General features: G+C 44.7%; 1 pseudogene; it reads right to left on the bottom strand.

Moving 5' to 3' along the window:
• Positions 1 to 1,501: 1,501 nt before the first annotated feature.
• Positions 1,502 to 10,173, bottom strand: part of LOC101563649 — a 32,597-nt pseudogene continuing 23,925 nt past the window's right edge.

Below are 10,173 nucleotides of genomic sequence, written 5' to 3'. Positions count from 1 at the left end.
AGGCCAACATCCTTGAGAAGAACAAATATAAATGTTTTTAAAACTTTAAATAACTGAACAGAGAAAAAGGCCCATAGTTCAACACATCCATAGAGCATCACTGAAGAGCACACACAAAAGAGACTTCCAGGACAGCAAGATAGCTCAGTGATTTAAAGCGCCTAACCTAACCCTAACCCTAACCCTAACCCCAACCCCAACCCCAACCCCAAACCCAAACCCAACCCCTACCCCTACCCCTACCCCTAACCCTAACCCTAACCTGTACCCGTACCCATTCCTGTACCCGTACCTGTACCCTAACCCTATGCAGAACCGGAACCCTCAAGCTCACCCTCATCTTAAACCCTGATCCTGACACGCAGACCTGCCTTTACTTTCTGACCCTGTCCCTCACTCTGACCTTCACCCTCACCCTAATCCTCATCCTGACCCCTGACCCTGACCCTGACCCTGACTTGACTTTCTGACCCTGACCCTGACTGTGACTCTCATCCTGACCCTGATCCTAACCCTAAGGACTACATCCAACGTAAAGCACCAGGTCCCCGAAAACATCCGTTTCTCAGTATCATAAAGCCCAGATTACTTTCTCTGCGTAACCTCTCTGCATATATCGGGTAAATGTAGGCCATCCACCTAGCTCAGGTCATGGCTCTCACCTACTTCCCACAATTCTCAGTCATTCCTCATGAAGCCTCTCCTCCACTGAATAAAACCAGGTGAGGCCTTAGTTAAGTATCTTTGTTCCTGAAAGCCATAAGGCCCCTTGGCTCCCCAGTAATTATTATGTTATAGTGTTCTTTCTTTTGCCGTGTTTTGCACTGGGAGTGGTAGATTGGAATTAATTTGAATTACAAATATTAACTTCTTGAATTGAGAAGGAACTCCTGTAGACAACATCCCATGAGGCAGGGATACAGCAGGAGGGGTGGCAGAAAAGGAGGAGCCTGCACAGTCTCAGCTGCAGGTCCTGGAAAAGGACAAGGGTGTTCATGGAGTGGGGTGGCAGATGTGAGGCAGTGGTATAGGTGGTGTTACTGGACCAATTTGCACTGCCTCCAGTGTGTGTAAGAAAAGTAATGGTGGAGGCAGTGGGCAAGGGTCGTGAAGTGGTAGTCCCGGAAACTGGACCCACTTAGTTACCCACTAATGTGTCTGAACTGTGGACAATGTAACAGAAGCCATGATTGGTAGGATGGTCATGTTCCCAACCCCTTTCTTCTGGATTTTAGTGGCCCCTAGTTTCCCTAGTTCATAAATCTTTTCTTTTTCCCCAGAGTAGACTGTGTCTTTTTAAAAATCTCTTATTTATTTATTTATTTACTTACTTATTTGGTACAGGGTGTCACTATGTAGCTCATACTAAGAGTAATCTTCCTGTCTCAGCCTCCCCAGCAATGAGATTGCAGGCATATACCACCACACCCAGTTTTCATGGCAGGTGTGGCATGTGATACCAGGGATCAAACCTGTGTCCTTGCAATTACCAGCCATGTGCTTAAACTACTGAGCTGTATCCCCAGCCCAGGTGAGACTGTTTTTCAATGATGTCTTCTTTCTCTTTGACCATTTCTCTTACTGTGTGCACTTGGGTGTTTGTATAGCTGTACATTTCTCAGACAACATACAGTTCCTTGTTCCCCTGCATAAGTTCCTTCTCTAGTATCACAATCTTGGACATGGCTTCATTCTGTATATCTTCAGCCTATTCAGGTAAATGAGAGGTGTGTTCTTTCACTCTGTAAGCCTGCATTCTTGGTTTCTGCATCTTACAGCAGTATTCCTGCATCAAATATGCTATACATGTAGGCCTGCACTTGAAGCTTGTCACTGTCTGGTTCAATTTGTCCAAGTATATATCCAGGCCTAACTTGGTAAATTCATATTGGGGGAAGTTCAAGTCTTCAACTGAGTGGACCACAATATTAATAAATTTTGCAAGGGGCCAGGGAGATGGCTCAGTGGAATAAGTGCTTCCCTGGCAAGTGCAATGGCCTGAGTTCAATCCCCAGTTCCACCAAAAGAATAAATAAATAAATTTTACAGAAGCCACCATAGAACCTGTGCTATTGTCTTCATTCTGGAAATGTTCCATTAACTTCTCAAAGCACTGTTTTTCTCCATAAACCTCCTTGAAGTTATCAAAATCTGATAAAATGATTTCACACCCACTTCTAGCAATACTAATGGCTGCCAAAAGCTCCAAGACAAGGGTTTTCATCCTAGGATTCTTGCTTAACCTTAGAGCTATCTCACTGACAGCATGTGGATGACACATGAACATGTTGAAACCATTCTGGGAGCCGGGGAGATAGCTCAGTAGAATAAGCACTTGCCTGGCCAGCGCAATTCAATCCCCAACTCTGCCAAAAAGAGGAAAAAAAAGAAAAAAGCATTCTGACAATTCATGATGGCACACATAAACCTGTAATGCAGATGTGAACATAATCTTTCTTACTCACCAATCTAGAAGTTTTCAGGTTTCTTCTACTTGGCAAACTATGATATTGCAGTGCAGAGAGTCTACATGAGAGGGACACACTGTTGTCCCCAGGTGAAGGAAGACTGCTCCCTCTGTGCAAGTCCTTGATGGATCTATTCCAGGGTTTTGATTTGTCCAGTGAATTCTGCATGCTTCACACTTTGAAATTCAAAAGCTATTGCATACTGCACAAGCAATAGGTATACTACTAGAGCATCAAGTCCTTTGTTTTCTTCATTGAAAGTATCTCTTATACAACTAGCATGATTTGTTCTTAAAGAAATTCCCAGCACTTTGATGCTCCACAAAACCACACACCCCCATCCATGTGCTGACCTGAGGCCTGGCTATCTGAGGCTTGGGCCAGGGTTGCTGAGGCAGGGGCCCCTGGGATGGCATAGTCCCAAGGGTTTCTCCTTTTCTTCAGCTTGCATTGATTGGTGTAAAGAAAACAGACCTGAAAAAACTACCACTGCAGATGAACAGATGAACAAATGATGAGAAAGCCAGAAGTGACTGAGTAGGGCAGAGGTGAGGCCCAGCCTCCAGGTTGAGGAGGCACATGCCTTTTGTCCAAGCACCTTGGGAGGCTGAGGCACAAGGACTACAAGTCAGCAAGACTTCATCTCAGAAACTGAAATTTAGAAAGGGTCTTGGCAGGGCCGGCCAAATAGCTCAGCGAATTAAAAAACTTACAAGCAGGTGCAGAGGCCAGGTATTTGATCCCCAGGCCAGCCCTGCCAGCCCTGCTGGCCCCGCCACCATGGAGTGCTGAAACTGGGCATAGTGGCATCTGCCTGTAATCCCAGCTCTTGGGATGCTGTAAACAGGTGGATCACTAAGAGTCCAATCTAGTAGTGAGACTCTGAACACTCTGTAGACCCTTCCCTAAACACACACACACACACACACACACACACACACACACACACACAAACACACCTAAAAATAATAATAATAATTAATAAATAGAAAAGGCCTCGGGAGAATCTCAGTGGTAGAGCCCTTAGCCAGCACACATAACACCCAATATCCAAAACAGCCTCCCTGCAAATCTAGAGCTGTGCTCTGTGGTGGCCCCAGAGTTGTGCTGTACATCAGCCTCTGCCTGCATTCCAAGGTGATGAGATCTTATGAGGAGCTGGCAGGAAGTAATGATATAGGGGAATGAAACTTCCAACCTGAAAGGTACCTGCAAAGAGCACGTGTTCTCTAAAACCAAAGAATGAATTTTAGGAACAAATGGAGGTTCAAAGCAGAATATTTATTGAGGGGAAGAAAGCTTCTGTCTGAGAGGACAGAAGGACAGAGGGTTGCCAGAAGCTCTCTTCCAGGGATTTTTATAAAGTGAAACCGTGTGGTGAGGTGGGTCTAAGGTGGAAAACATGAGAATTCACTTAGGTGGGGATGAGGTGAGACAAAACTGTGGTGAAACAATAAGATTACAAGCACCATTGCTCAGGTCAAATTGATTAAATCCAGGACCAAATGAACAAGCAAGCCATGCAGCAAACAGACATGAATATGGAACAGGGTCTCTTCCAGTTGGTGTTTGGGTTAGTGACTCTTTTGGCTCTTTCTAGTTGAATGATACCTATTTAGAATATCAATCCCTGATGTCCACCCCTAGTGAAGTATGTGGCTGCATTTGTTTACTCTTGTTTTGAGATCTGGCCCACAGTGGGAGTGTCTGTCTCTTTCAAAGTTGGGAAGTCATCTTGTCTTCTCTTTTGTCTCCTTAAGGGCCCAGCTGCACTGATATGAGTCAGAGGCTTTCGCTCCTGAGGGAGCCAGGAACAAGGAACAGAGCCTAATAAAACTGGCCCCTTGTAATTCCAGCATGCTGGAGACAGGATAACAGATTCCTGGAGGCCGTGCTTCAGCTGTTCTTTGTACCTTTACCTGGGAAGTTACCAACTAGTGATATGTAAACTAAAGAGTCTGGTGGGCCGGGGAGATAGCTCAGTAAAATAAGTGCTTCCCTGGCAAGCACAAGGGCCTGAGTTCAATCCCTGGTTCCAAAAAAAAAAAGTTTGGTGTGGGGTCTGGGGAAATGGCTCAGTGGAATAAGTGCTTCCCTGGCAAGCACAAGGCCTGAGTTCAATCCCCAATTCCACAGAAAAAAAAGTTTGGTGATTGCTGGAAGGGATAAAAATAACAGCTCAGTTACCCAAATTAGTTGTGCACATTCCTTAGCCTGTTTGTAGCCCTTAGTAAATGTGAGAAATTTCCATGGCACAGGGCTCACTTAGACAGGGACTAATCTACTGAGACCTCTAAAACTATATTAATCTGGTCTTCTCATTGTTTCTTTCAGCTGTGACCAATACCATACAACACCTAGCCCTGTCTGACTGCCTATAATATTTCTATCTACTTAGCTGCCTACAACAGTAATACAGAAAGAACACATTTACACATTGTGGACCACACTGGTGAGGTGACAGAGGAACAGGCAGGTGCAGCAACACGAGACCTACTATGACAATAGGAAAACAGAAGTGTTGTCACTTGTGCCCTACAAGGAAGGACAGTAGGACACAGAAGATAGCTCAGCAGTGTACACTCCTGCCTGATAGTAGCAAGGTCATGAGTTTGATTCTTGGTACCAAAGGACAGGAAAAGAAGACATACCTGCCTTCAGTATAAGTGATAATTGTGTATGGAACATGCTGTTGTCATGTGTGAAGACAGTCTTGGGTGTAACAGTAGAAGCAAAGCTTATTTCTTCAGCAGACTTTTGTTTATGGGAGGGGGTTGGGGTTTTTTGCTTTGTTTTGTTTTTTGTGGAACCAGGAATTGAACTCAGGCCACTGTGCTTGTCAAGGAAGGGCTTATTCCTCTGAGCCATCTCCCCAAACCCTGGCCCTTAGACTTTTATTTTTGATGCTATCTTTAGATTTTGTAAGCAAGTAAACAGCTGATATTAAAATTATATCTATTCTAATTGAATAATACATATTAAGAATAGTTATTTTATTGATGTTTTATATTCCTTTTAACTACACACTATATATTAAGAAAAATCAAGACCACTGAGATGTCAAATATGTTCTATGAATAGGTTAAAGGGCCGGCCAAACAGCTCAGTGGATTAAAGTGCCTGCAAGCAGGTACAGGGGCAAGGGGTTCAATCCCTGGGCATGCCATGCCAGCCCTGCCCCCGAGCTCACTGAGATGGCAACTGAGACTGGGTGTTGTGGCACACACCTGTAATCCCAGCTCTTGGGAGGCTGCAAACAGATGGATGACTACAAGTCTGATCTAGTAATGAGACCCCAAACACTCTGTGGAACCTTCCTTAAAATACAGAAGAAAGGGCTGGTGAGATGGCTCAGTGGTCTAAAGCACCTGAAGAACAAACTAAGCTAAGCAAAGCACAGGGACCGCGGTTCAATCCCCCAGCACCACATGCCAGCCAGCCCCACCCCCTGGTGGGCTGAGCTGGCCACACACACAAAAATAAATAAATAAACTAATAAATAAAATTTGAAAAAAATACAGAAGAAAAAAAGAAGGTTGAAAAAGCAAAATGCATATGCTGTCCATGTAAGTGAAACATGTATGGAACATGTCTCTGTCACATGTACAGATTGCCTTAGGTGTAATAACTTAAGTAAGTAATTTTTTAGAACTCTATTTTCATTGTAGTTCATATAAAATTTATTTTGTCTTTCTTTTTTAGACTTTGTACACCAAAAAACTATTAATGATGAAATTTAGATGTTTTTCAAAAACACTCAATATTTATTTATTTGTTTACTTATATTATCAGGGATTAAACTCGGGATCTTGTGCTTGCAAGACTGATGTTTATACCCCTGAGCTATCTCCCCAACACCCTCAATAAATACTAAAAATAAGAAATTCCCAGTTCTCTTAGCAAATGTGTAGATTCTTAAACATGCCTTCTGAATTTCTTCCTCATTACATAGTTGGATCCAGACAGGCTTTGAACTTCTGAATGTATGTGTGGGGATAATTCATGACCTGGATTCATTCCTGACAATAACTGCTGAGAGTTAGCCTAACTTATTTTAGGCTATGTCTACAAAGCCACATTTGTTCTTGGTCACAAATCAATTCCCAATTTTTTTTTGTCATACTGCCTCAGTAGCCTGGTTTTGTCAGGAGGCAGATGCACAGCATTCAGGACAGTGACAAGTCATTCCTCCAGTTCACCTAGATCCAGCATTGGCAGCTTCAAAGGCACATTGTGGTGACTTGCTTGGGATCCCTTTTGTCTCTCTTTCCTGCAATAACTAGATTCTACTATGAACCTCCATTGCTCCTAGTGATATAAGGGAATGAAACTCCCAACCTGAAAGATACCTGGGATGAGTTCATGCTCTCTAAAACAGAAGAGTGAATTTTAGGAACAGCAGAATATATTTATTGGGGGAAATATATATTTCTCCTGTTCAAGAGAGGAACAGAAGGGGAACCCAAGCAAATTGTCTCAGGAATCTGGGATTTCTAGGATTTTTTTTTAAACTGGGGATTGAACTCAGGCCCTTGCACTTGCCAGTGAAGTTCCTATTCCATTGAACCATCTCCCTGGCCCCTCTAGGAATTTTTATAGAGTAAAACTGATATGGCTTTTTCAGGCTACCAGCACAGCAGAGAAAGAGGCAGAGAGAAAAAAGGAAAGGGGCTTCATTATCTTGGAGAACCTGGAGAGAATTTGGGAAGATAAGAAATTCTCTGGAGTTGAAAAAAGGGAGGCTGGGGCTGGAAAGATGGCTCAGTGGTCTAAAGCACCTACTTGGAACAAGCTTGGCAAAGCACAGGGACTGCGGTTCGATCCCCCAGCACCACATGCCAGCCAGCTGCGCCCCCTGGTGGGCTGAGCTGGACACACACACACACACACACACACACACACACAATAAATAAATGTTAAAAAAAATTAAAAAAAAGAAGGGAGGCTGAGGTTTTTACGGCCTTTAGCCAGGGGTAGATTTGAAGGGGATGTGTGGAGGACCACCTGAGCGGCTCTCCTGGAAAGAAGAGCGGCTGTCTCCATTTTGACTAAGCCTGACCCTATTTCCTCGTATTGTTCTGTACATAGCTGGCCAGGACTTCTGTTTATACTTCAGTTGGCCTTAAGCAATGTATATTGGTCCAGCTGAGGTGCTGGTGATAGTCTCTGAAGGTGGCATGCGTGTTTCCCTGGTAACCTACACCTGCTGCTCTTTAATGTGAGCCCGGTCGAGACAGGACAGTAGAGCTAATGCTCTGCACCGCCAGCTGGGATCGAGCCTTGAGATAGAGGCCATGACTTCCTGGGGCTTGAAAGACTACATCAAAGCTGAAGCATCAGACTTCCCAAAACATTAGGTACTATATAATGCAGATTACTCTCTCTGCATATCCTCTCTGCATAAGGCAGAGGTAAAATTAGGACACCCACCTAGCTCAGCTCACAATGATCACCTACTTCCCACAATTCTCAGTCAATCCTCCTCAAGCCACTCCCCACTGAATAAAAGCCAGGTGAGGCCCTGGGTCTCTTCCAATAACGTAACTTTAGGATTACAAATATTGGCTTCTTGGACCGAGACAAGGACCTGGAAGTGTCTCCTACAGTGATGTCTAGATATATCTGAGAGAGCTGATTGGAGATCTTCCCTGAGTGGTGGGAAGGGTGGAAGGAAATTGTACCCTGGGCTAAGTTGGAGAAGAAGGGCAAGGTGGTCTTGGGAAGATGGGCCTTTATTTTAAGGGCGTCAGCCATATTAGATAACTGCAGTAATGATTTTAGCAATTTATACTAGAGCCAGAACCTATCAAAAACCATGTGGTACACAGGGTCTACAGTGGAAAACATGGTAACTTGCTTAGGTGGCATGATGTAGGACAAAACTATGGTCAACCAATAAGGTCACAGGCACCATTGTTCATGTCAAATTGATTAAATCCGGGAAGAAATGAGGGAGTCAAGTAGCAAGGTGGCATGAATATGGAACAAGATCTCTTCCTATTGGGGGTTGGGTTAGTGAGTCTTTCAAGGTGATTGATACCTATTTAGAATGTCAATCCCTGATGCCTGTTCCTAGGGAAGTAGGAGTGTCTTCCAAAGTTGCAAAGTCACCTTGTCTTCCATATTGTCTCCTTCAGGGCCTAGCCCTATCTGACTGCCTATAATATTTCTATCTAACTTAGTTGCCTGCAGCACTACCATTCCTTCTTTCATTTTAGAAAACATGAACTCCAGTTGCACATCTGGTGGGTTGGGCATATCTTTCCCCTATATCATTTGGAGGACTTCCACCAATGTAACTGGATAGAAAAATGGGGAACTGAGTGTCAAACTTTCTTACTCCTTTGAAATGCATTCCTCCTTCCTTTATTTTTTTTAATTTTACTTTATTTATTTATTTATTTATTTATTTATTTATTTATTTTGGTGGAACCAGGGATTGAACTCAGGCCCATGCATTTGCCAGGCAAGCACTTATTCTACTGAGCCATTTCCCTGGCCCTTGAAATGTATTCCTAAGCCCTGGAAGATGTTTGACCCTTACATGTTGAAAAGAGCTATTTGATATTTCTCTGCAACTATATATGGACTTCCTACCCTCTAGAGCCAAAGTGAAATACAGAGACTTAAAACTGTATGCCTACTCAAGATAAGAATGCCTGGTATCAGGGCCAGGGAGATGGCTCAGTGGAATAAGAGCTTCCCTGGCAAGTGCAAGGGTCTGAGTTCAATCCCTAGTTCCACCAAAAAAAGAAAAAAGAAAGAAAAATAAATTGGTGGCCTTCAAATAGACCTCTCTGTAGAGGTTGACCCCTTTCAGCCTACAGAAGCCAGAGCAATCATCTCCCTTTACCCTCTCATGGCTGTTAGGGGTACCTCTTCAGAGGAGAAAATAATATAGACCAACTAAATTAGGTAGAAATATAGGCAGTCAGAGGTAGGCCCTTAAGGGAGTCAGTACAGAAGATTGGATACATTGCAACTCTGGGGGAGGTGCATCCACTGAGGGCCAGACAAAAGAGGACAGGAATGCAACTAATACCTCCCCTAGAGATAAGCAGGTAGGAATTTCTGCCGACTTCCAGGAACCCCCAGACCCAGTCCTAGCCCAGGTCCAGTGAGTGTGTGGAGAGCTTCCTGCTAACCTGCGCAGGTGGGACCAGTCCCAGCCCAGGCACAGCATGAGCCGCACCCTCTCCTACCCCCTCGGGATGCCCCCCACCACTCCGCCGTACCTCCCCACCCCTCCCACCAAGTAGGAATTTCTGCCAACTTCCAGGAACCCCCAGACTCAGTCCTAGCCCAGGTCCGGTGAGTGTGTGGAGAGCTTCCTGCTACCCTGCACCAGCGGGACCAGTCCCAGCCCAGGTGCAGCATGGGCAGGACCCTCTCCCACCCCCTCAGGCTGCCCCCCACCACTCCCCCGTACCTCCCCCACCCCTCCCACTCAGTAGGAATTTCTAACGAGTTCCGGGAACCCCCAGACCCAGTCCTAGCCCTGGTCCGCAGTGGGAAGGAGCTGAGCACAGGAGCCAGACCTAAGTCAGATGCAGCTGGATAAGTCCAAACTCTGTAGAGCTCCACCTGAACTTCAGTACATGTGAAGGTTATAACTACAGAAAAGATCTACAACAAAGGGCAGAAGACAGTGCTACACAAAATGACGAAAAGGAACAAAATGCAACCTCAGAATCCAAGCCCACCC

The sequence above is a fragment of the Octodon degus genome, unplaced genomic scaffold, assembly GCF_000260255.1.
Source record: "Octodon degus isolate 3935 unplaced genomic scaffold, OctDeg1.0 scaffold00322, whole genome shotgun sequence".
In the NCBI taxonomy this organism is placed as follows: Eukaryota; Metazoa; Chordata; class Mammalia; order Rodentia; family Octodontidae; genus Octodon; species Octodon degus.
Note: the sequence above shows the minus strand (reverse complement) of the source record. Positions and strands in the feature narration are given on the sequence as shown.